This window comes from Pleurodeles waltl, chromosome 1_2, assembly GCF_031143425.1.
Source record: "Pleurodeles waltl isolate 20211129_DDA chromosome 1_2, aPleWal1.hap1.20221129, whole genome shotgun sequence".
Classification (NCBI taxonomy): Eukaryota; Metazoa; Chordata; class Amphibia; order Caudata; family Salamandridae; genus Pleurodeles; species Pleurodeles waltl.
In genome coordinates this window covers 1,309,840,508-1,309,867,583 of record NC_090437.1, presented here as the reverse complement: position 1 = coordinate 1,309,867,583, position 27,076 = coordinate 1,309,840,508, and positions in this window count along the sequence as shown.

The window sequence follows — 27,076 nt, the reverse complement described above, 5'->3', positions numbered from 1 at the left end:
GTGAGGACAAAAAGCGGCCCTTGTCTGAGAGAGGTCTGTGGAATAGAAGAAGCAAAGCCACCACCAGCCTGGGGTTGCAGTGCCCTCAGAAGTGAGGGTCCGGGACTGAGGGTCGGTGACGTGGGGCTTACAGTGTGAGGACAAAAAGGGGCCAGAGTCTGAGAAGGGTCTGTGGAAAGGACTGTGCCACACTTTCACCAGCCTCGAGGTTACCTCTGCCCTCAGGAGTGAGGGTCCGGGCAGCAGGCTCCCCAGAGGTCACGCTAGAGGAACACGCAGGATGTGCGTGCAGACGGGGGTCGCCCTGTGAAGGGGTCTGTAAAAGGACAGGCGCAGACATCACGACCCTGAGGTCGCCACTGCCCTCAGGCGCGAGGGGCCGGGGAAGCAGGCTCCACCTGGTACCGGAAGGGGTCTGTGAAAGGGAAGGTGCCAACCTATCACCAACCCCTCATGCAAGGGGAAACATCTGAAAGGGGCTTTGGAAAGGTGCCACGTCAATACCTGACTGCTGTGGGGGCACACAACCCTCAGAAGTGTAATCCAGGACTGTGCCCTCCATGGGGCTGAGGGCCCAGGCAATGTTAGGGCAGAAAAGACTGTGCCCTTCTCCCAGCCTGTTCATGACACTGCCCCCCCCCCCCTCCCCAGCCATGGCCTGGAGTTTTACCCTTGTTTACTCAGTACTCCTGTACAGTACAGTTTATTGCATACGCTTGTTTTCTATTAATCACCAATATTGACATTGACACTGAGACAAGGACATCATGGCGCAGGGAGACACTGACTGGGAGAGGGAGACCTGGGACAGTGACACACTGATGCTGGGAAAGGTGCACCTTGGGACAGGGTGACACCTGGACACGACATCCCTGGGACAGAGTGGCACTGGAACTGGGAGAGGGAGACTCTGGGACAGTGAGACATTGAGACTGGGAGAGCGAGACCCTGAGACAGTGGGATATTAACACTGCCCGAGGGAGACCCTGGGACAGTGAGACATTGAGACTGGGAGAGCGAGACCCTGAGACAGTGGGATATTAACACTGCGCAAGGGAGACCCTGAGACAGTGAGACATTGAGACTGGGAGAGCGAGACCCTGAGACAGTGAGGCATTAACAACGGGAAAGGGAGATCCTGGGACAGTGGAATATTAACACTGGGAGAGGGATACCCTGGGACAGTGAGGCACTGCTACTGGGAGAGCGAGACTTTGGGACAGTGAGGCATTGACAGTGGGAGAGTGAGACCCTGGGACAGTGAGACATTAGGAGATGTGATCTCTGGGTCAGAGTGACATTGATACTGGGAGAGCGAGACCTTGGGACAGTGAGGCATTGACACTGGGAGAGTGAGACCCTCGGTCAGTCGGATATTAACACTGGGAGAGGGAGACCCTGGGGCAGTGAGACATTAACAATGTGAGAGGGAGACCCTAGGACAGTGAGACAGTAGGAGATGTGTTCTCTGGGACAGACTGGCATTGGTACTGGGAGAGGGACACCCTGGGAGAGTGAGGTATTGACACTGGGAGAGCGAGACCTTGGGACAGTGGGATATTAATACTGGGAGAGGGAGACCCTGGGGCAGTGAGACATTAGGAGATGTGATCTCTGGGACAGAGTGGCATTGGTACTGGGAGAGGGAGACCATGTGATAGTGAGGCATTGATACTGGGAGAGCTAGACCTTGGGAAAGTGGGATATTAACACTGGGAGAGGGAGACCCTGGGACAGTGAGACATTAGGAGATGTGATCTCTGGGACAGAGTAGCACTGGTAGTGGGAGAGGGAGACCCTGTGATAGTGAGGCATTGATACTGGGAGAGCGAGACTTTGGGGCAGTGAGGCATGGACACTGGGAGAGTGAGACCCTGGGACAGTGAGCCATTAGCAGATGTGTTTCCTGGGACAGACTGGCATTGGTACTGGGAGAGGAACACCCTGGGAGAGTGAGACATTGACACTGGAGGAGCGAGACCTTGGGACAGTGGGATATTAACACTGGGAGAGGAAGACCCTGGGGCAGTGAGACATTAAGAGACGTGATCTCTGGGACAGACTGGCACTGGTAGTGTGAGAGGGAGACCCTGTGATAGTGAGGCATTGATACTGGGAGAGCAAGACCTTGGAACCGTGAGGCATTGACACTGGGAGAATGAGACCCTGGCACTGTGAGACATTAACAATGTGAGAGGGAGACAGTAGGAGATGTGTTCTCTGGGACAGACTGGCATTGGTACTGGGAGAGGGACACCCTGGGAGAGTGAGGCATTGACACTGGGAGAGGGAGACTCTGACATTGGGAGTGGGATACTCTGGGACAAGTAGAAACAGAGAGAGACTGGGAGAGGAAGACACTGGAATAGGAGTCTCAGGCACTGAGCGACAGGGAGAGGGAGACCCTGGTCAGGGAAACACAGATATTGGGTCAAGATGAGCCTGGGGAGACACTGGCAGAGGACGAGGAGACATGGATACAGGAAGACACAGACACTGGGAGAGGGAGACACTGGGACAGGAGACTCAGGCGCCGAGAGAGAACATGAGACAGGTGGAGGGAGACCCTGGGTAAGGGAAACATAGACATTGGCACCTGATGAGCCTTGCATGGGGAGACACTGGCACAAGACGAGGAGACTGCAGGACAAGCAGATACAGACACTGGGAGAGGGAGATACTGGAACAGGAGACTCAGGCTCTGAGAGAGAACGAGAGACAGGGAGAGGGAGACCCTGGGTCAGGGAAACACAAACATTGGGTCAAGATGAGCCTGGCATGGGGAGACACTGGCACAGGACCAGGAGAGAGCGGGACAGAGACACAGACACTGGGAGAGGGAGATACTGGAACAGGAGACTCAGGTGCTGAGAGAGAACGAGAGACAGGGAGAGGGAGACCCTGGGTCAGGGAAACACAAACATTGGGTCAAGATGAGCCTGGCATGGGGAGACACTGGCACAGGGCCAGGAGACTGTGAGACAAGAAGACACAGACACTGGAGAGGCAGATACTGGAGCAGGAGACTCGGGCGCTGAGAGAGAACATGAGACAGGGGGAGGGAAACCCTGGGTCAGTGAAACACAGACATTGGATCAAGATGAGCCTGGCATGGGAAGACACTGGCACTGGACGAGGAGACTGCATGGCAAGAAGACACAGACACTGGGAGAGGGAGATACTGGAACAGGAGACTCAGGCGCTGAGAGAGAATGAGAGATAGGGCGAGGGAGACCCTGGTCAGTGAAACACAGACATTGGATCAAGATAAGCCTGGCATGGGGAGACACTGACACAGGACAAGGAGACTGTGAGACAAGAAGACACAGACACTGAGAGAGGGAGATACTGGAACAGGAGACTCAGGCGCTGAGAGACCGGGAGAGGGAGACCCTGGGTCAGTGAAACACAGACATTGGCACAAAATGAGCCTGCCATGGGGACGCTGGCACAGGACCAGGAGACAGTGGGACAGGAAGACACAGACACTGGGAGAGGGAGACACTGGAACAGGAAACTCAGGCGCTGAGAGAGAACATGAGACAGGGCGAGGGAGACCCTGGGTCAGGGAAACACAGACATTGGGTCAAGATGAGCCTGGCATGGGGAGAGACTGGCACAAGACGAGGAGACTGCATGGCAAGAAGACACAGACACTGGAGAAGGAGATACTGGAACATTAGACTCGGGTGCTGAGAGAGAATGAGAGACAGGGCGAGGGAGACCCTGGTCAGTGAAACACAGACATTGGGTCAAGATGAGCCTGGCATGGGGAGACACTGGCACAGGACGAGGAGACAGGAAGACACAGACACTGGGAGAGGGAGACACTGGAACAGGAAACTCAGGCGCTGAGAGACAGGGAGAGGGAGACCCTGGGTCAGTGAAACACAAACATTGGGTCAAGATAAGCCTGGCATGGGGAGACACTGGCACAGGACCAGGAGACAGCGGGAGAGGGAGACACAGACACTGGGAGAGGGAGATACTGGAACAGGAAACTCAGGCGCCGAGAGAGAACATGAGACAGGTGGAGGGAGACCCTGGGTAAGGGAAACACAGACATTGGCACATGATGAGCCTGGCATGGGTAGACACAGGCACAGGACGAGGAGACAGGAAGACACAGACACTGGGAGAGGGAGATACTGGAACAGGAGACTCAGGCGCCGAGAGATAACATGAGACAGGGCGAGGGAGACCCTGGTCAGTGAAACACATACATTGGCACATGATGAGCCTGGCATGGGGAGACTGGCACATGACCAGGAGACAGCGGGACAGGGATGCAGTCACAGGTGGTGACACTTCCCGGACAGGTAAGGAAGCCTCGAGCTTTCCATCCCCGCATTGTCCGCAGGGATCATAACATTCACTACTGGAGAATCCATCAGTGGCCCGACCCTCCCAGTTCCCAATGTCCTACGGGAGAGCCGAGCCCTTGCACGAGGCGAGCCCTGAAAGTATTTAGCATGTAAATCATAATACAAACATCTTGTAGAATACAATAAAGTTTCTTCAAAATATAAAAAAGTCTACTTATTTAACATGCGGAAGCCTTTCACCTCAGTACAGCGGGTATCACCGCACAGGGCCACAACCAAGGTGGCGAGCTGGAATGGGCACGTGGCAGGCCTTCCCTCTCCAGCATCCAACAGAAACACTCTGGAATTTTTGCAATCAGGGGACATCCCTTTTCCACAAGAAACATGGCTGATGGTGCCTATTGCTGTTCAAGGTTTTCATGTAACTTATATTTCAGCCTTAAAGGAAAGCCTTTTTGGGAGGCCTATGGGTGGCCTTGCCATTTATGTAAAATTGGGTCTACAAGTGAAAGTAACATCACCTAACGAGCTGCAGGAGTTAGAGCATAAAGGTCTGGTAATAGATGGTATCCCAATTTTCATCATAGCATTAAATCTATATATTAACCCTGGCAGTGCAACCCCATCTGTAAAGGTTAAATAAATGGTCACAATTATTAGATCTATTATGTATTCATATTTTGCCCGCGAGTACATCATTATGGGAGATTTTAACATACGTCACTAAAGCCCCAGCATAGGGGTTCCCCACGTGACCTACTCGTGGCTCACTTTCATGAGTTTAGCTTAAGTTCGGCCAATCGTAATCGTACACAACTTAAACTTTCAAAAACATTTCGACTTTAGATTATATATTTCTAAGTAGGGACTTGCAGAACAGCTCCGATGTATTTCACGTGCAGCACAGGTCAAAAAGTGGCCACTATCCACTATCTATAGCGTTGAATGCAAGTGTTACAACACCCACGAAGGAGAAATGGATTGAGCAGCCACTTTCATCCAACATTGGCCCAGTTACCCGATGGATCAAATGGGATCAAGTGGCCAAGATTAGATATGCATCCTGGAAAGCTGCTGCCACTTCTCAACCTCAGAACTCAATGCCACAACATCCAGGGGCGGCTCCTCCATTAGGGCACAGTTGCCGGGCTGGAGAGAGCCTGCACAGGCTCCCAGTCTGCCAGGGAGTGCCCTGGGTGCTCCCAGCCAATCCTGACGCTGCTCTGAGCAGCGTCAGGATTGGCCGCAGGGCAGGCTGGGAGCCTGTGCCTGCAGCAGAGGAGTGGGTGGAGCAGTGCGGCGGCGATGGAGGTAAGTGTTTTTTTTAATATTCATTAAATTTTTATCCCCCCGCACGACGCCCCTTCTGTGCACCGCGAGCAGCAACTGACAACATCACCAAAACAATGGGAGATGATAACAGTGTGACACAAGCCTTATCCATAAATGAACTTAGGAAGCAATTAACTAAGAGTATGGGTAATCAGTGACCCATATTCTCTGGAAATAAAGACTTCTAAGAGAGTAAACAAAACTGTTGCCTTGCTGTGGTCCACCACAAGAAGAAGTAAAAAGCGCTAGGAAAGCACATAAGAAACTGGTTTGGCTGATGAAACAAAAACAGAAGAGGAATGGTTACATATACATTCCCTGCTAGCACCTTGTAAGTCAAGGGAATTCTGGGATTACATTAATAACTTTGTAAGTAAATCATTTGTCAAGGACGATGCAGTTTCAGCAGACAGGTGGTGCGCTTATGTAACAACCTTATACTTTGATGCAGAGATACAGAACACAGCCGCAAAGTGCTTTCACATTGAAGTTTTGGACGACATGGAAGGGAATCCATTATGAATCACTGAAAACTAGATATCAAGCTTCATAAGAGCATTAGGACAGGTGGGGCACCAGTTCCTAATGGTCTGCCAGGGAGCATTTTCAAGGACGATTTGGCCTTTTGGGCACCACACATGCATAGATTAATTAATGAATGCATTTTGTCATCTACTATTCCATATTCATGGAAAAGCTCCATCTTGTTTCCTATTAATAAAAAGGGATATTGTACTGCGCCCGAGAACTACAGATTAATTGCCCTGCTTGATGTCGATGGAAAGGCGTTTGCGAAGGTGCAACCGCAGGAACTTGAAGCATGGATTAATGAAAGTAATATCATCCTGTATTATCAGGCCAAATTCATCAACCATTGACAATGTGATTGCCCTCTCTTATTTGGGGAAAAAGGCTGCCAAGCAAGCATGCCTGCGCTCCATGCCTGTTTTATCGATTATAGTTCTGCTTTTTATTTAATTGGTCAGAATATTCTTTCGGCTAACCTTGCTAAGTGGGGCATTTTAAAGCAACTAATGCCAGTAATTATAGCTTTGTATATGGACACATGGGTGCGAATTGGGATCTCACATAGCCACACCACCGGGAAAATATACACCAATAAGGGACTCATGCACGGTTGTGTCATCGCCTTAATTTTTTTCAACCTTTACACAGCGAACCTGGGTACAAAGCTGTTGAAGGGCCAAACATTTCCACCCAAAGGAGCCCACCATACCCTCCCTATAATGCAATATGCTGACAATCTGTAATTGCTGGATCCCACCCGAATTGTCTTGACAAGAGCGCTGGGGATACTCCATGTATATAACATCAAGAACGCCTTAAGGTAAATGCTCCAAAAAAAAAGTTTTGGTGTTTGGGCGAAGGACCGAATTAGGATCCGGAGGCCTCCAGGTAGCCCACACTCCCCCCACCAGCTATACACAGACCGACAAGCTTCAGAGCGTTGGGCCTCGGAGGCTCCGCCCCCTAACGGGCCGTGCCCCCTGCACTTTGGGGGGTGCTTTACCCAAAGACAGCTAGAATGGCAACTGGGCCCACTCAGGTTAAGCACGATTGGTAAATATAATTACCTCGGGGTCTGGCTGTCGGACTCTGGAGAGCCCACTTGGCATGCCGAAGCACAAACAGGAAAAGTCCAAGGGCAGCTTCTGTGCTATGTAAGTTGCACCATAGTTTACACAGCCCCTTGGCGGAGGGCAGCTTAAGAGTGACATGTGCCAAGATTTACCTGCTATACCTTATGGCCACCTGGCTTTTCCAGTTGTGTTCATCGAGACTCTGGAACGTTGCCACACATCGGCATATAGAAAGATTTTTGGCATCCCCAAAGGGACATGGCGCGCACTGGTTCGCCTAGAATTTGAGCTTGAAAACCTGGACATCTTTTGCAAAAAAAATATAATTAAGTAGTACCATAAAATGCCCATGGCTGCTCGAGACCCACTGAGAGCTGCATTATGTACCATCTTTCAAGATAAAAAGTCCGGTTGGTCACGATATTTAGTCATGACCATAGCCACATTGAATGTGAACCTTGAGGCTGCAGACAACATTCTTATGGCAACTGAATCTCTCAAGAGGATGGTAAAAGCAAGGGGAAATGATTATCAAGGGAACAGGACATCAGGAAAATCGAAGGTAGCCATGGATTGGAGAGCCTAGTTCAATCATATGAATCCGTCCACTTACAACCACAAGTTAAAGCTGCCCTGGGGAGACAAGCTTTAAGGAACATACTAATGACTCAACTATTAACTATGCACGTAAACGAATACAGGGCACTTTGGAAAAATATTCTAGAAGCTACAAAAAACTGTGGTCTATGTGCTACTTCTCCAGACTCTGCTATTCATGTGATGTGTTGCTGTCCTGCACTGCTCGCTCAAAGATGGGTTTATTTTAGGCAGAAGGGAATAAGAACATGCAAGGAGGCCATGATACTTATTTATTCAACAGGGACTGTCAAAGACCTGGCCCAGATCAGTAAATTCATGGCCATGGCTGGTCGGAGCCTGCGTGACGCCAGGGTGCCAGATTACGGACAATTAAAGGCCCTTGTTGTCTGCTTTTTCCATGTAAACCAGTTTTTAACGCCTTACCGACCCCACGTATCAATAAGGATGTAGTTAGATGGGGCCTAAGTCTTTCAGGATATTGTTTGCAGCGGCATGAATGACTTTAGATTACTACAGGGGCTGCAAGTGAATTTAGGCGAAGGAGTCCCCTTGTATTACACTTTAGGGTCTGGCCCCCTAAACATGATCGCTTTGATACTTGCGTCTTAATTTAATTGGCTGCTTTTTAACATATCGATTTTGTTACCATTATTATCCGAAACCAATGTCTTTAGGGTTTTAATCGTCAGCCTTGTAATTTTTGTGGGTTTTTTTACGTTTCCTGCCGCCATCAGGAAAGTAATTTTTGTCTTTGGGTTTTAATTGATAGTCTTGCAATCTTTGCGGTTTCTTAATGTTTGCCATTGCCATCATGCAAAGTCATTTTTGTGGAATTTAATTTCTCAATGCATTATTCTCATCTGCATGTAATGACGACCAACCTTATATATTATTACTTCTGTTGCTATACATATGTGCTGATGTTATTTCTTTTATCTTGTATATGTTTCGATCTTTTGTAATGGTTTTAAGTAACTACACAATAAACTCTGATGACTGGTATCACTGCGTTGGGAGGCATTTATTGAAAGTGATAGTTTTTAAACATTCCTGCTAACTTAGCCGGACTCACATTATAGTCTAGTAAATCAAACTTAGGACCTTCTCCTACAGTGTACATCCTAAACTTGCATATATAAAGGTGTCCTTATATGTGATACTTAAAAGAAGGAGACTCGGTAAAAGAAAATATTTGTCAAAGATCACACAATTTAATGAAGCAGGAAAGCCAGGATCGATCCCAGGATCCACATTGTATAGTTCAGTCCCTAAAAGATTATGTATTTCTCTTGCTAGTTTCACATCAAAGGTTACTGCTTTGCATTATATTCTTTGTGAGTGAGGGGAGAGCTAGGTGCAGACAGAAACCAGGTGAAAGTTCGGCTCGCTTTCGGCTCGAGGGGTCCAAGAGACCCTCGAGCTGAGCCAAAGCCAGACCTGAGTTTCCAGTGGCTCGCCCACCTCTACTGGTTGCACCACTAATAAAGTGGACATCTCTGTGGGTACCCAACCACTTTGTACCACGAACACTTCAACCTCTTCCACGAATTCCTACCATCCCACCCCTGCGGCTACGGAACACAACCTTATGGCTTTTGGATCCTCCTTAGTTAATGTCAGATCACTTCCTAAAATCGCAATTTAAATTTCAGACTTCCTTCTCGACTATAACTTGGACCTTGTTTTTACACTCTGCTAAATTCCTCTAGATTGGCCACTCTGGCCAGTACTACCCTCACTGGCATTCTCCTAGGTGACCCTTCTGGCCCACTTTGTGATTTTAATGAATGATTTCTAGAGTTTATTTCCCACGTGCCCTTAAAGCTGTCACCTTTATGGTACTAGATGACTTCAGCATACAGGTAGACAACACTGACAATCCCTCACCAAAGCACTTGCTTGAGTAGTGCACATTAACTGGACACAGAATTTATACTCACCTTGCAGGCCACACGCCTCATCTCATTTCTACTTCATCAGAATGTATTTGAGAACCCACCAGGCTTCTGATCTGTTGGTCTGATCATGAATCAATCTTTTTCTCTCCCCCAAACTCTTTACATAAGTTCCTAAAACCTTCAAAGTCTTATTTGGTCCTTAAACGTAACTTCGTTGAAGTTGGGGAGTCTACCCCACATCCCAACTTGGGATACTAAAAGCATTGTTAGCTTCAACATTAAGGTTGCTCCCAGTTCTGTTACTTCTTGGATCACTGCTCTTCATAAAATAGCTCCTGAAAGGATACTCACATCTCAACACAACTGACGGACAGACCCCTTGCACACTGAGGACTTAACTATCTCTAAGAGGCACTGAAAGAGTCTGGTGCCAAGATTATTCTTACAAAGCAAAACACAGATACACCTCAGCTTTGCAAGACCTCAATGAAAAGATTTGTTTAGCTCCCACTGCCATCTGTTCTTCGCGTATTGCAAATCCTCAAAGTCAAAACTCCATCAGAGAAGTGTTTACATTTAAATGACTGACAAACCTATCTCTTCACCAGCAAAGGTCCTTTCTTGCTTAACCCCTTTGCTGCTAGGCCTTTTCCCCCTCAGGTGGCAGGCCTTTTTTTGGCTACTAGGGGCAGTTCGTGCGTAGGCCCTCATAACCTATTTTCATGAACCTTTTGTCCACATAAGCTACCCACGCCAAATTTGCGTCCTTTTTTTCCAACATCCTAGAGGTGAAATAAACAGCCATTTCTCTCCACATTTTACTCTATAACTTTTTCCTGCGATGTCAGATTTTCAAAAGCAATATACCGTTACGTCTGCTGGACTCATTTGGTTGTGAGATGTATAGGGCTTGTAGGTTCATCAAGAACCATAGGTACCAAGAGCCAATAAATGAGCTGCACCTTGCAATGGGTTTTCATTGCGCACTGGCTATACAGCAATTTATTTGGTCAAATATAAAGAGTCAAAAATAGGTATCAAGGAAACCTTTGAATTTCCAAAATGGGCACAAGATAAGGTGTTGAGAAGCAGTGGTTATTTGCACAGCTCTGAATTCCGGGGTCCACATACTAGCATGTGAATTACGGGGCATTTCTCAAATAATCGTCTTTTTTACACACTGTCTTACATTTGGATGGAAAAAATGTAGAGAAAGACAAGGGCAATAACACTTGTTTATTCTGTGTTCCCCTAAGTCTCCCGATAAAAATGGTACCTCTCTTGTGTGGATAGGCCTAATGCCCGCAACAGGAAACGCGACATGGACACATCACATTTTTACATTGAAATCTGATGTGTTTTTTGGAAAGTGCCTAGCTGTGGATTTTGGCCTCTAGCTCAACCGGCACCTAGTGTAATCTGCCAAACCTGTGCATTTTAAAAAACTAGACACCTAGGGGAATTCAGAATGGGGTGACTTGTGGGGCTCTCACCAGGTTCTATTACCCAGACTCCTTTGCAAACCTCTAAATTAGGCCAAAAAAAACATGTTATCCTCACATTTCGGTGATGGAAAGTTCAGAGGGGAGCCACAAACTTCCTTCTACCCAGTGTTCCCCTAAGTCTCCCGATACAAATAGTACCTCACTTGTGTGGGTAGACTTAGTGCCCGCAACAGGAAATGCCCCAAAACACAACGTGGACACATCACATTTTGACAAAAAAACTGACCTGTTTTTTGCAAAGAGCCTAGCTGTGGATTTTGGCCTCTAGCTCAGCCGGCACGTAGGGAAACCTACCAAACCTGTGCATTTTTTAAAACTAGACACCAAGTGGAATCCAGGATGGGGTGACTTGTGGGGCTCTCACCAGTTTCTATTACCCAGAATCCTTTGCAAACCTCAAAATTTGGCAAAATAATACTTTTTTCTCACATTTCAGTGATAGAAAGTTCAGGAATCTGAGAAGAGCCACAAATTTCCTTCCACCCAGCATTCCCCTAAGTCTCCCGATAAAAATGGTACCTCACTTGTTTGGGTAAGTCTAGTGCCCGCAGCAGGAAATGCCCCAAAACACAACGTGGACACATCACTTTTTCCCCCCAAAAACTGACCTGTTTTTACAAAGTGCTTAGCTGTGGATTTTGGCCTCTAGCTCAGCCGGCACCTAGGGAAACCTAGCAAACCTGTGCATTTGTTAAAAACTAGACACCTAGGGGAATCCAGGATGGGGTGACTTATGGGGCTCTCACCAGGTTCTGTCACCCAGAACCGTTTGCAAACCTCAAAATGTGGCAAAAAAACACTTTTTCCTCACATTTCGGTGATGGAAATTTCTGGAATCTGAGGGGAGCCACAAACTTCCTTCTACCCAGCATCCCCCCAAGTCTTCAGATACAAAAATGGTACCTCATTTGTGTGGGTAGGCCTAGTGTCTGCGACAGGAAATACCCCAAAACACAACGTGAACACATCAAAATGATCTATTACAAAACTACCTGTTTGTGCAGGGGGGGGGAGGGCACCTACTTTTGGAGAGAAACCTACCAAACCCAGACATTTTTTAAAACTAACCACCCGGAGGAGTCTAGGGAGGTGTGGCTTGCGTGGATCCCTCAACATTTTCTGACGTAGACTCCTCTGCAAATCTCAAATATAACTAAAATAAATCACATTTCCACACTTTTCTTTGTAGGATCACTTTGCCAGTAGGATCACTGTGCCAGTACAAATTTCCTACCACCAAATGTTCCCCTCGGTCTGCCGGTAAAAATGATACCTCACTTGTGTGGGTGGCCCAAGTGCTTGCAACAGGAAAAGGCCAAAAACGTGTAGCAATTGAGGGGGTAGCATAGCGAGTTGATAAGCAAAAATTTTTAAAATACATTTTTAGGCTTACTCTGCTTTGGGGACCCACACAAGTGAGGTATCATTTTATTTGGGAGGCTGAGGGGAACGCTGGGTGCTAGGAAATTTGTGCAGGCGCGGTGATCCTACAAAGAAAAGTGAGGAAAGTACGCTTTTTTAAGCAAAAGTTGAGGTTTGCAGGGAGTATGGGTAAGAAAATTTTGGGGGACCAACGTAAGCCACACCTCCCTGGACTCCTCCGGCTGTCTAGTTTTAAAATGTTTCTCAGTTTGATACGTTTCCCTAGATGTCTGCCTCCCGGGACCAAAAACTCAGGTGCCCCCCCCCCTGGAAAAACAGGTTGTTTTGTAATAGATAATTTTGATGTGTTCACGTCCTTCTGTGATGTTCCAAACACTAAAATTGTGAAAGAAAACACACTCAGGTCATGTTAAAAAGACCCCTAACCCACCAACTAAGTTGGTGGCGTGCTTCATCATCGGGGTCCCACCTGAGACACCTAGCGTGTCACGGGTGTGCTGCAACGCCTGATTACAGCGGAGCAGGTTTTGTCACTTTTACCACACATACTGGTTGGATTTGGCACGAGGGTGAGTGATGGTTCAGTAGATCAAATTTTATTAACAAGAGATTTCACAAAAGTGAAATGCACTGTTAATAACTGAAAGGCCAAAAAACTGAACCAATGACTCACAGCTCGTGAGCCGTAAAGCCTCCTCAAGGCACCAACCGCTTTACAGTCCATTCACACACCTTTCATACATGACATGCACAATACCATTCACGCTGACAGCCACGGACCCAGCACATTACAACACTCGCATCAACAGACAGCGCCACTCAAGAGCCCATCACTTTCATACGCCCACATGCCTGATACTGCAATCACACCAGCTGATGGGAGTGTGTGGACTGCCGTTTGGCTAGCAGTGTGTTGCAGTGGCTAACAACAAATCACTATTTATACCGCCAGACAAGCACCACTCCATGCACACCGCCAGCCAAGCGCCACTCCATGCATACCGCCAGCCAGCGCCACTCCACGCACACCACCAGCCAAGCGCCACTCCATGCACACCGCCAGCCAAGCGCCACTCCACGCACACTGCCAGCCAAGCGCCACTCCACGCACACCGCCTGCCAAGCGCCACTCCACGCACACCGCCATCACTTAAAAAAAAAAAAAAAAAAAAAAACACTAACTAATTATAAGTAAGTACAAAACTATAAACACAAAAGCTCTAACTAAATACATGATAGTAATGCCAACCGTGAAACTGAACATATGAAAATATAAAACAGACAGTTAACCCTCACAGTAGTTCCCAAAAATTATTTTGGGTATGGTAACTCCTGAAACAGCCAGCCACACACAGCCCAGGCTTTGAAGGGCAATCGGGGCAATACATCCGGCTCGCCCTCCGGATACCTCTTCAGGCAGTGGGAGGAATGTGATCAGGAAAGTGGCGATCTTTCAATCTAGCCACATCCTCCACCACTGCTTCTCTAGGAACTCTTGACTGTTCCACCACAATAAGGTTCTCTATTGCTGACCGCTGAAATTGAACAAATTTCATGCTTGACTCAGGGGAACAATCCTCAAACACAATAAAAGCATTAAAAGTTGCTAAATGGAAGAGATGTATAGCCAACTTTTTATACCAAACGTAAGACTTAGGAACAGCAGTAAAAGGTTCTAACCTCTGATCTACTCTATCAACACCACCCATTTGCTTATTGTAGTCCAAAATGCAAGCAGGTTTGCGCACTTCCACAACCTGACCCCAAACAGTCACAGGGGAAGTACTCTCATCCTGGATGGTAGTTAGCATGTACACATCCCTCCTATCTGCAAATTTCAAAGCTAGCAGCTCATCATTAAGCAAGGCACTGCACTATCCCCTCTCAAGTGTTTTACAGACAAGCTCCCTTGGATAGCCTTTTCAGTTAGAACGGATTGTGCCACTGTGAGAAAGTAGCCTCTTTCTAGCCTTGTTACCCCCACTTTTGGCCTGTTTGTGAGTGTATGTCAGGGTGTTTTCACTGTCTCACTGGGATCCTGCTAGCCAGGGCCCAGTGCTCATAGTGAAAACCCTATGTTTTCAGTATGTTTGTTATGTGTCACTGGGACCCTGCTAGTGAGGACCCCAGTGCTCATAAGTTTGTGGCCTATATGTATGTGTTCCCTGTGTGATGCCTAACTGTCTCACTGAGGCTCTGCTAACCAGAACCTCAGTGGTTATGCTCTCTCTTTACAAATTGTCACTAACAGGCTAGTGACCAATTTCACCAATTCACATTGGAATACTGGAACACCCTTATAATTCCCTAGTATATGGTACTGAGGTACCCCGGGTATTGGGGTTCCAGGAGATCCCTATGGGCTGCAGCATTTCTTTTGCCACCCATAGGGAGCTCTGACAATTCTTACACAGACCTGCCACTGCAGCCTGAGTGAAATAACGTCCACGTTATTTCACAGCCATTTACCATTGCACTTAAGTAACTTATAAGTCACCTATATGTCTAACCTTTACCTGGTAAAGGTTGGGTGCCAAGTTACTTAGTGTGTGGGCACCCTGGCACTAGCCAAGGTGCCCCCACATCGTTCAGGGCAAATTCCCCGGACTTTGTGAGTGCGGGGACACCATTACACACGTGCACTATACATAGGTCACTACCTATGTATAGCGTCACAATGGTAACTCCGAACATGGCCATGTAACATGTCTAAGATCATGGAATTGTCACCATCCTGGCATTGGGGAGACAATTCCATGATCCCCCGGGTCTCTAGCACAGACCTGGGTACTGCCAAACTACCTTTCCCAGGGTTTCACTGCGGCTGCTGCTGCTGCCAACCCCTCAGACAGGTTTCTGCCCTCCTGGGGTCCAGCCAGGCTTTGCCCAGGAAGGCAGAACAAAGGACTTCCTTAGAGAGAGGGTGTTACACCCTCTCCCTTTGGAAAAAGGTGTCAGGGCTGGGGAGGAGTAGCCTCCCCCAGCCTCTGGAAATGCTTTGATGGGCACAGATGGTGCCCATCTCTGCATAAGCCAGTCTACACTGGTTCAGGGGTCCCCCAGCCCTGCTCTGGCGTGAAACTGGACAAAGGAAAGGGGAGTGACCACTCCCCTGACCTGCACCTCCCAGGGGAGGTGCCCAGAGCTCCTCCAGTGTGCTCCAGACCTCTGCCATCTTGGAAACAGAGGTGCTGCTGGCACACTGGACTGCTCTGAGTGGCCAGTGCCAGCAGGTGACGTCAGAGACTCCTCCTGATAGGCTCTTACCTGTGTTGCTAGCCTATCCTCCTTCCTAGGTAGCCAAACCTCCTTTTCTGGCTATTTAGGGTCTCTGCTTTGGGGAATTCTTTAGGAATTTAGGAAATGGGGAATTCTTTAGATAACGAATGCAAGAGCTCATCAGAGTTCCTCTGCATCTCTCTCTTCACCTTCTGCCAAAGGATCGACGGCTGACTGCTCAGGACGCCTGCAAAACCGCAACAAAGTAGCAAAGACGACTACTGCAACCTTGTATCGCTGATCCTGCCGCCTTCTCGACTGTTTCCTGGTGGTGCATGCTCTGGGGGTAGCCTGCCTCCTCTCTGCACTAGGAGCTCTGAAAAAATTTCCAGTGGGTCGACGGAATCTTCCCCCTGCAACCGCAGGCAACAAAAGACTGCATCACGGGTCCTCTGGGTCCCCTCTCAGCACGACGAGCGTGGTCCCTGGAACTCAGCAACTCTGTCCAAGTGACTCCCACAGTCCAGTGACTCTTCAATCCAAGTTTGGTGGAGGTAAGTCCTTGCCTCCCCACGCTAGACTGCATTGCTGGGTACCGCGTAATTTGCAGCTGCTCCGGCTCCTGTGCACTCTTCCAGGATTTCCTTCATGCACAGCCAAGGCTGGGTCCCCGACACTCTAACCTGCAGTGCACAACCCTGCACAACCCTTTTGTGTCTTCGGGTGAGCTCCGGTTCACTCCTCTTCCAAGTGCCTGTTCCGGTACTTCTGCGGGTGCTGCCTGCTTCTGTGAGGGCTCCCTGACTTGCTGGGCGCCTCCTCTGTCTCCTCATCCAAGTGGCGACATCCTGGACCCTCCTGGGCCACAGCAGCATCCAAAAACCCTAACCGCGACCCTTGCAGCTACCAAGGCTTGTTTGCGGTCTTTCTGCGTGGGAACAACTCTGTAAGCTTCTACACAACGTGGGACATCCATCCTCCAAAGGGGAAGTTTCTAGCAATCTTCGTTCTTGCAGAATCCACAGCTTCTACCATCCGGTGGCAGCTCCCTTGCACCCTCAGCTGGCATTTCCTGGGCATCTGCCCACTCTCAACTTTGTCGCGACTCTTGGACTTGGTCCCCTTGTTCCACAGGTACTCTCGTCCAGAAATCCACTTTGGTTGCATTGCTGGTGTTGGTCTTCCTTTCAGAATTCCCCTATCACGACTTCTGTGCTCTCTGGGGAATATAGGTGCACTTTACACCTACTTTTCAGGGTCTTGGGGTGGGCTATTTTTCTAACCCTCACTGTTTTCTTACAGTCCCAGCGACCCTCTACAAGCTCACATAGGTTTGGGGTCCATACGTTATTCGCATTCCACTTTTGGAGTATATGGTTTGTGTTGCCCCTATACCTATGTGCTCCTATTGCAATACATTGTAACTTTACACTGCTTGCATTATTTCCTTTTGCTATTACTTCATAATTTTGGTATTGTGTACATATATCTTGTGTATATTTGGCATCCTCATACTGAGGGTACTCACTGAGATACTTTTGGCATATTGTCATAAAAATAAAGTACCTTTATTTTTAGTATAACTGTGTATTGTGTTTTCTTATGATATTGTGCATATGACACCAGTGGTATAATAGGAGCTTTGCATGTCTCCTAGTTCAGCCTAAGCTGCTCTGCTATAGCTACCTTCTATCAGCCTAAGCTGCTAGAAACACCTCTTCTACACTAATAAGGGATAACTGGACCTGGTACAGAGTGTAAGTACCCCTTGGTACCCACTACAAGCCAGGCCAGCCTCTTACAGCCACAAGCAACAGTGTCCACTCTGAACAATTCCTTGAGCAACTGCACTCTAGTGTAGAAGGTATCTATGTACAAATAGTGACCTTTGTTAAACAGTCGTCTACCAAGTTCCCACACAATTTTCTCACTAACTACAAAACTTGGCAGACAACCAGGGGGGTCAATACTGGAATCCCTACCAATGTAGACCCAGAAATTATACACACATCCTGTAATACTTTCAGACAGCATATACATCTTAATTCCATACCGTGCCCTCTTGCTAGGAATGTACTGCTTAAAAAGCAAATGCCCCTTGAACAGGACCAAAAACTCATCTTCAGATATTTATTTCCCTGGAACATAGACCTCTGAAAACCGATCTACAAAATGATCAAGGACAGGCCTAATCTTAAAAAGACGGTCATAATCAGGGTATTCTCGTGGCAAGGCTAAAGCATTGTCAATAAAATGCAGCAGCCAAAGACGAAGAAAATACAGATTACGAGTCATGGTTGCAGGAAATATAGCTGTTGCCATCAAGGGACTAGTAGACCAATAAGAAGACAGTGATGGCTTCCTTATCAACCCCATCAAAAAAGTCAAACCCAAGAACGTTTTCAACTCTTCCAGATTTGTGGGAATCCACTGGGTACCTCTAGACTGAGGCCTAAGTCTGGCAGCGTTGTCCCTCAAATACTGTTCTGCATACAAATTTGTCTGCTCAACAATCTCTTCCAAAAATACATGGTCCATAAACAACAGAAGGAAGTTGACAGGAGACCAGTAAAGGCAGGCAACTGTGGCTGCTCCATGTTTGGGGCAACCCAGAGTTCAGGTCTTCCAATTGGAAACCTTTCAGTCCCAGGCTGCTGCACTATTGGCACATCAGTGTCCTACTCTAAAACAGGCCCTTCATCTGCACTGAGAGAGGCTTCCTCATCAGAAGATTCCTCTCGGACAGAAAATTCACTGCCAGATCTCTCACTTCCTCCTCTACCTCAAATGCAAAGCCAGTCTCATAATCGTGATCAGAAGATGACTCAAAAAGCATACCAACAACCTGCTGAGCGGTCACCCCGCGGCTAGCCATGATCCTTTCTAACAACAAATAGATTGCCAACAACAACCAGCACTGTTTAAAATAAGTAACAAACAAAGTGTGCCTTTATCACAAAGAGTTATGTACTCAAAAACTATACCACTCACTTGCTTGAAAAAGCTTGACTCACCAGCAGCTACTCTGTACAGACACAGCAATCACCAATCATATCCCACTAAAAAGAAAAAAGAAAAGCAAATTAGACATAAGACAGCACAAATGTCATTGTGCCCAAATCTAAGGACAATTTCACACACAATCCTGCATTTAGTACACCACCTACAAACATGTCGTTCATGCTTGGCAACAATACTCTTTTGGAGTAAATCGTTTTTTCTTACCTAAAACATGCAACTACGCAAACTGCATGTCACCCACTGCCAGAACCGCAAAGAGCCACAGCAAAGGAGGCAAAAGCTTTGAACTAGAACAAAAATGAGAAATAAACTGTTATAATCACAAATGCAAATACTTTGTCAGTTGACAAACACCCCGCCACCAAGCATTTAGACATTTTCCCTGGTATCTAGTGGTTTCTGCCCCCCCCCGGGGCCAGATGGGCCTACAAAGAATAGGCTGATCTGCCCCCAAGGGGGGCAGAAATGGCCAACAGTTGTGTGCCTCCCTTAGGGAGGGCTACCCTTTCCCAAGGGGCCATGCCCCACACAAAAAAAAACTTTTAAAAATCCCTGGTGTCTCGTTGACTTCTGCCCCCCTTAGGGGCAGATGGGCCTAAAAAAAGGCTGATCTGCCCTCAAGGGGGGCAGAAATGACCATCAGTAATGTTCCCCCTTTTGGGGGGGCGACCCTTGCCAAAGGGGCCACCCCCTCACACAAAACACACACACAAGATCCCTGGTGCCTAAGTTGATTCTGCCCCCTTGGGGTCAGACAGGCCTGAAAAAATAGTGTGATCTGCCCCCAGGGGAGGAAAGAAATGGCCAACAGTTTCGTACCGCCTTTGGAGGGGCAACCCTTCCCAGAGGGGGCACCCCCCAACACAAAAAAAACTAAGGAAAAATATCCCTGGCGTTAGTGTGGTTTCTGCCCCCTTTGGTGGCAGATGGACCTAAAAATAATATGCCGAACTGCGTACTACAATATGGCCCCCTAAGGGGAGCGACCCTTTCCCAAGGGGTCACCCCCAACAAACAAAAAACACACAAGCAACAATCCCTGGTATCTAGTGAGTTTCAATCCCCTGGGGGCCAGATCGGCTGAAAAATTTTCCAATCTAGCCCCAGGGGGGGCCAAAACATAGAAAAATATTTTTCCCCCAGGACAGTGACCCTTGCCGAAGGGGTCGCTGCCCTAAAAAAAAAAAAAAGTGCCTGGTGCCTAGTGGATTTCGACCCCCTCCCCCCTACAGGGGGCAGATCGGTCAAAAAAATATCCAATCTAGCCCCCGGGGGTGGGGGGGCAAAACGTGGATACAATAATGCCCCCAGGGGAGAGACCCTAGCCTAAGTATTCGCCCCCCAAAAATAACAAAAAAAAATCCCTGGTACCCAGTGGGCGGATTCCTGCTCCACGATTGCAGGTCTCGTCCGCGATCTTGGAGCAGGAATCCATTTGAAACATGCACAGGGTGTCTGTTTCACCTTCTTAACTACCCCCAGGAGAAGGACTCACCTGTTGAGCGTCCTCTTTCCAAATGCGCTGGAAGGAAATGGCTTCTAGCACGTCCCCGGCAGCATTTGATGACGTTCGAGCCGATGTCATCAGATCGCAGAGGGGGTGGGTTGGGGGTGGAAGGGAAAGTGATTCCCCTTCCATCCCTGACTGGGGGCTGTGGGTGGGAGGCCCACGGGGAGCACTAGTGCTCCCTCCATGTGCTGGGTGCAGGAAGAGCTGGTCTCGTTCTCGGCACACGGCAACTGTCCAGCTCGTCCAAAGCAGTGTAGGGGTTAACATCCTAATTTATCACCAGAATTCAATAATTAATTCCACTTTTATCCTTGTCCCTGGTAATGAGCATATCAATCAATCAATCAAATCAAATCAAATCATTAGCATTTGTAAAGCGCGCTACTCACCCGTGCGGGTCTCAAGGCGCTAGGGGGGAAAGGGGGGGTTATCGCTGCTCGAACAGCCAAGTCTTTAGGAGTCTCCGGAAAGCGGAGTGGTCCTGGGTGGTCCTGAGGCTGGTGGGGAGGGAGTTCCAGGTCTTGGCCGCCAGGAAGGAGAAAGATCTCCCACCCGCCGTGGAGCGGCGGGTGCGAGGGACGGCAGCAAGTGCGAGGCCAGCGGAGCGGAGGGGGCGGGTGGGGACTATCAAACTAATCAATGAACTCTAACAGCAATGATGCTCACTGTGTTTGAGCCTTTATCACCCAGCAAGACAAAATCCTTAATCCTGGCAACAATATCTGGATCTTTCTTAGATCCTTGCCCAGTTTGTAGCTTCCATCTGGCTGTTGACTGCCTTGCCTTCAATACACCTGATGTTATCAATTTCTCCTTCTTTACCACATGTAATCCTATGACTTGGAACCAAGACCATGTCTCTTTTCCTTCTTTCTATTTATTTCCAAAGTAGCGGAATAGGAAGTGAATCAGCAACTGACCAGCTACCTGCACGACAATGGTGCATTAAACATGCCCAACTCTGGCTTTCATGATCCTGCTAGATTTATCAGCTACCTTCGATACCTACCGTATCTCATGCAGTCCTACTCAGTAGGCTGGCGGCTGTCACAAGGTATTCGGCTTATTTGCCCCCTTTCTAAGGAACAGATCACCAGGAGTTTCTCTTCCACCTTTCAAGCCTGACTTTAAAGGTGTCACATGTGGTGTCCACCGAGCATCTTCCTTACCTCCATGCGCTTTAACTTACACATTTTTCTGTTTGTCAGACTTATCAGGTCTTTTGGCCTTAACCTCAAATCTTATGCGGCTGATGCTCAGATGATTCTTATAATTGATGAGCAACAAACTATGGCTCAGTACAATGTCCAACAAACTATGGCTCATTCCAATGTCCACAATTGTCTTAGCTCGGTAGCTACCTCCATGAACTCTGTCTTAAACTTAACACCGATAAGGCAGCAGTAATCATCAAAGGAGGCAAGGCATCTTAGATAGACATCCCACTGGTGAACTACTTATTTTGGTTTTGACCCTCAACCAGCTACCCCAGGGTTTTATTATTGATCAACAACTATCTAAAGTCACTTCTACTTTCCAAAAACATTCTACTTCTCTTTTTCCTGGAGAAGTGATTTTTGGTTATTTGTGGTAGAAAAGGGTCACACCTAGATTATGTCAATGCTCCATACTGAGGTTGTTTCCTCTTGCAACTTCAGTGTCTTCAAGAGGTTTAAACACTGCTGTCCATCTACTCTTCAGCCTCCCCCACCGAACTTCTACCTTCAGTTCTCATCCAGCGTTTTAAATTCTCTACATTTGCCACAAATCTATTTAGATCTTTTCTCCTGGTATTATCAACCCACCAAGTTCGGTCCTCTCCTCTCACCTGGTTGTAATTTCCAAAATTCAGCAATCGCAAGTGGGTTGCGCTCTTCCTCCTTCTTAGAAGTTACAGCTTGGAACTCCTTGTTCCCTGAGCTGTCTGCAACCACCAATCATCTTTCATTCATGCAATCACTTAAAACCTATTTATCTACCACCAGTCAGCACCAGGACAAGTTAATTGGTAACTGCACACTGAACAAATCCTTAACATCACACATAACATAACCACACTTGTGCAGTGGAGGTGACTTGCTAAACCACTGCTTTAATCATTTTGTTTGTTTTGGAAGGGCCAGCAGCTGCATTGTACCAGTGGGCTACTCCTTTCACTTTGAGACCTTGAGCTGCTGTGCGTATTTTTTTTTTACACTAAGGCAGTGTTAAGGAGGCCTTTCTCCTGCACTATATTTACAAAGTTGGGCAATGCATCCATTGAGCTACTTTGTAAAGCATAGCCCTACATTATGCTGCGCCAGGCATAATGTATGCAAGGGGAGCATTACGACGCAGGGAGGCCCAATCAAATGGCCCAGTGAAATTTACAACATTTCACTGCACCATTTTTTCCATCATTTTTAAGGCCTGCTCAGAGCAGGAATTAAAATGACGCACCCATTGAAACCTATGGGCCTCCCTGTGCTTTGCTGCACTATCATCAACTTTTTTGACGCTAGTGCAGCAAAGCGCCACAAAAGCCTAAAAAATGTTGTGCTATTGTGCTAATGACCGCCATGGTGCTCCGTATTATAAATGTGGCAAAACCATGGTGTTGTTAGGTGACGGTAGAGGAGACGCAAGAAAAGTGGCACATCACGACCGACACGCCACATTCTTGTAAATCTGCCACTTTGTTTTAATTTCCTGTAAAAAGATTGGTCTCTGCTGTGACAGTTTTTTGTCAATGCTGTTGCACATCAGCAAACGAGCATTTTGTTATTTTGTTCTTTTTGCTGATGTAGATTTGAATTGACAAAAGCATTGGTAAAGTCAAAAGGTTGGGCAATGCCATTGGAAGGTGAGACAGATCAATGTTGCCAATGCTGGCTAAATACATAGGGATTTCTAGTGTTGCATGTGAACCAGCTATAATGGTGCATAGTGTTGCTACCTCTGCATTATGAAATCATTCAGAAAGTTTACTTGGAATCTAGACTGAAAATGGATGATTCTGATAGAAACAGCGCACTCCCAGGGCTTCTGCCTGAGCAAAGCCTCTGGCCTAAAAGCCTTTTCAAAGGTCACCAGGCGAGTATGGTGTGCATATTATGGTCCTGATAATGAGTGGGTCGAGATTTCCTACTCGTGAATATATCCCTTTTCGGGGCCGGACTGGCCTTAGCGGGCATCAGGCGTTTTCCTGGGAGGCTGGAAGGGTGGGGGCTGGTTCTGCAGCGGTGGGGCCAGTTTTGTGACCAGGGGCCGATTTTGCAGCATTGCTGAAATATCGGCCCCCATTAACAAAAGCAGCAGCAATCGACAAAACTGACAGGGCTGCTTTGGATTCCCAGTCCAGCTCTGTCCCTTTTTAGGGATGAATGCGCAAGCGCTCTAGCCTGCTGTAATCTCTCTGTGGGCTTTTAACCATGCCCACCGCATGCCCATGAGTTTCGTTGGTTCATGGGGTTGTCTTTTAAAAATAGCTTGATTTCATTAGTGAAAGGCATGCATACGTCATGCCTTTTCCTTTGTTTAGCCCTCCCCGAGCGCACCGGCCAACTACTGAAAACATACAAGGCTCCATGTTTTCCGCATGGTTTCTGGACTACTTTTTCTTTTTATTTCCTACACAGTGTGATCTCGCTGGGTAGTAGTCAAGTGCTTTGCATGACATCGACCCTGTTACATGGGTAATTGCATAACTGCTAATAAGTTTGACTGTCAGCGAACTTCTGTTTCCTTTTGTGTGCACCTTCACGCTCATGGCATGGCGCTTTAAATCTGCTTGCTTATGTAAAACTGTATTACTTTTCATTTCAATTTGTGGCAATAAAAGTCTGGTTAGGACTTTACAAAGCTAATAGCTCTAAGTCGAGCAAATGAGAGACCCATTGCATTGCACATGCTTGTTTTTTTTTATGCAGGGGTCGGCATTCCAAGTTTGGTGGACTTCCCTTCCAATTTCAGCAAGTTAAGTCTGAAGGGATTTAAAATTAGAGATCTCCTGCAGTAAGCTCCAAAATCAGCATGTTATCCCCCCAAAAACCCAGAATAGGTGCTGTTTCTAGCACCCGATAAATTCTGAACTCCGGGGAGGGTGCCGGGTGCGATGGATTGCACTTTCCCTCCTATCCACTCATAACCAGGCCCAGAGGAGACCTCTTCCTGGCGGAAGACGTGTTTGCGTCGTCGCACTCAGTCTACACCTATGGTTGTGCAGTGTGGGCATCTCCTTGAAACAGATGCAATTTCTAATCCCCGTCTACCAACAGCGGTAGATTTATTGTAAATCTGCGTGCATGCTGGCGTGTCCCCCCCTTTTTCAGGAAAGTCCAGTTTCACGCCTCTGCTCACTGTTAAGCATCATTGTTGCCCTTTGTGCCATGGTTTCTTCTTTGTTCAGATAACGATGCAAAATGTAATTAAATGAAAGAAGCGGCTGTAGATTCCGTGCAGGGCAGATGCACCCCCCCCCCCCCCCCCTACTGGATTAAATATTGGAGAGTTGGATTCTGGCCCTGGGGGAGTATGGGCCGGGGCAGTGAGGGCTGGGTCCTGTGCTCTGGGGCTCCTAAGTTGTTGTTCCTCACGTGGGGGCCCTGAAGAAGTGACCCCGAGGTGCTGTGTGCTCGGCCCCCTGAAAGAGCAGGGGCCGCCAGGGGGCAGTTTGTTTAGCTGGTGTTAATCCTTCTCACCCTCTGGCATCAAAAGCCTCAGCCGCAGCGAGGGAAGAGTTTCACAGGCAGGCTCTGTGTGCCCAGGCTAGTGGGTGTCAGTGGGGCATGCACGGGGAGGGCAAGTGGGGATGCTGGGATGTCCGCTCTGCGGGCACAAGTCCCCAAAATTAGGAAGCAGAGAAACACAACATCAGGTTGGACAATTTACTACAGTAACCAGTCAGAGGTCTTCAAACTGGGGGGCGTGGCCCCCTGGGGGGCCTCCAGTGATCCGGGAGGGGAGGGGGGGGGGCAAAAGAAGCATTACACAGATAACAGGCCTTTGTTTTTAGCAGAAGCTTGTTACTGCATTTTTTAAAAAAGTAACAGTACTTAACTCCAATGTTTAAATAGATCTAGACATGTTTAAACATTGCTATCTTTATAAAATAATTGTGGAAAATTCTGAGGGGGCGCCCAACCATTTTTATTTTTCACCTGGGGGGGCCACGGCATAAAAAAGTTTGGAGACCACTGAGCTAAGTAGGCTTTGATGATAAGAAATACCATAAAGTGGCCTGCAGAGCTGCTCAAAGATGCCAGCTTACTGAAAACCATAAGTTGGACTTCTCTCTCACACGCTTCTCCACACACCGCTAAGCGCTACGTCCCATAACACGTTAGCCGCACCTCTTGGTCATCACACGTGAAACTGAAACACTTCCTACATAGGATCCGAGATAACACCCTTCCTATAACCCACTCTACGTGGCACTGCTCGCTGCCCATGTTGGCAAGTGTTTCAGTACCCTACACAGTGGCAGTAAGTGCTATATAAATTGTGCACGAAATTCCAAAACAAATGTAGGGTTACAGTTCGAGGAGGTTTTGAGGCCTGTCCTTCCCTTTGTCTTAACAGCGCTTCACCATGAGATGCTCAGTTAGAAGATGAACCCAGAATCTGGTTTCCTACAGTTCATTTGAGGGAGCCACGCCTCTATAAGGATGAAGATCAGCGACTCAAGACACCTGCAGGGTGGTAAGATGTGGTACAACTAGCATTGCAAACAGAACAAGGAGGCAAGCAAAGGCCAAGATCTTTGTATCTGGGGGAAAGGATGGGGGGTGGGATGTGGTAGGGAGGTCATCTGTTTCAGGAATACACGCGCAATCGAGGCACTGGGCATATTATACAAGATAACCAACTTGTCGAGAGGGCGGTTAATTGTTATAATACTAGTAACTTTTTTATATAGAGCTTGTACTGTTGGCCTGCCATTCTAAGGACTGCAAATTACAACAGCTACTCTTACTAAGTTGGATGGTACTGAAATAATCGACATTGGAAGGATGGAAAACGGGGTTGGCGTTGCAAGAATTCAAACTCATGACCTGCAGAATAGATATAAGCGGTGAGTGACACGCTACTGAGACATCTTGAATTGGAAAAGTCCTCGGACAGGCACAGGGAAGTAACCACAGCGTAAGACCAAAGACCAAGCTGGAGACTACAGTACCGAAGCTTCAAGGGCCAAGAAGCCGTTCTCTGCAGTTGCAGTCAGAGACTCCTCTATTTCTTTGCATTCATGGGTTTTATATTAAAGTGATGTAAAAGGTAAACTTATCGTGGCAGCCATCCTCCGTCAGGCGTCTGAAGGCCCACCCACCTCAGCTGGCTCACCACATTTGCCACATATTCCAGATATCCTTCGCCACAGGTGTTGACCCTAATGCTCTACAGGAAGCTGTGGTTACCCCTTTGCTGCAGAGCCCTTCTCTAGACCCTTCCGATTCTACTCATTTCCACCATACTTTGCTCCAAAGGAACCGGGTGCCTCCGTGGACTGATACATCCACTTGAGGCATTTGTGTTTCGCCTGATGGCCCTGCAGCGCCTGCAGAGCGGTGGGGAGTGGCCAAAAACCTTCAGGGACCCCCAAACCCTTCAGAGAGCCCCCAATCAGCCCAATGAATATCTGTGAGATATGGGAGATTCCGGTCTCCCTCTTCACATTCTACAGGGGGGGGGCATCATTTTGCGT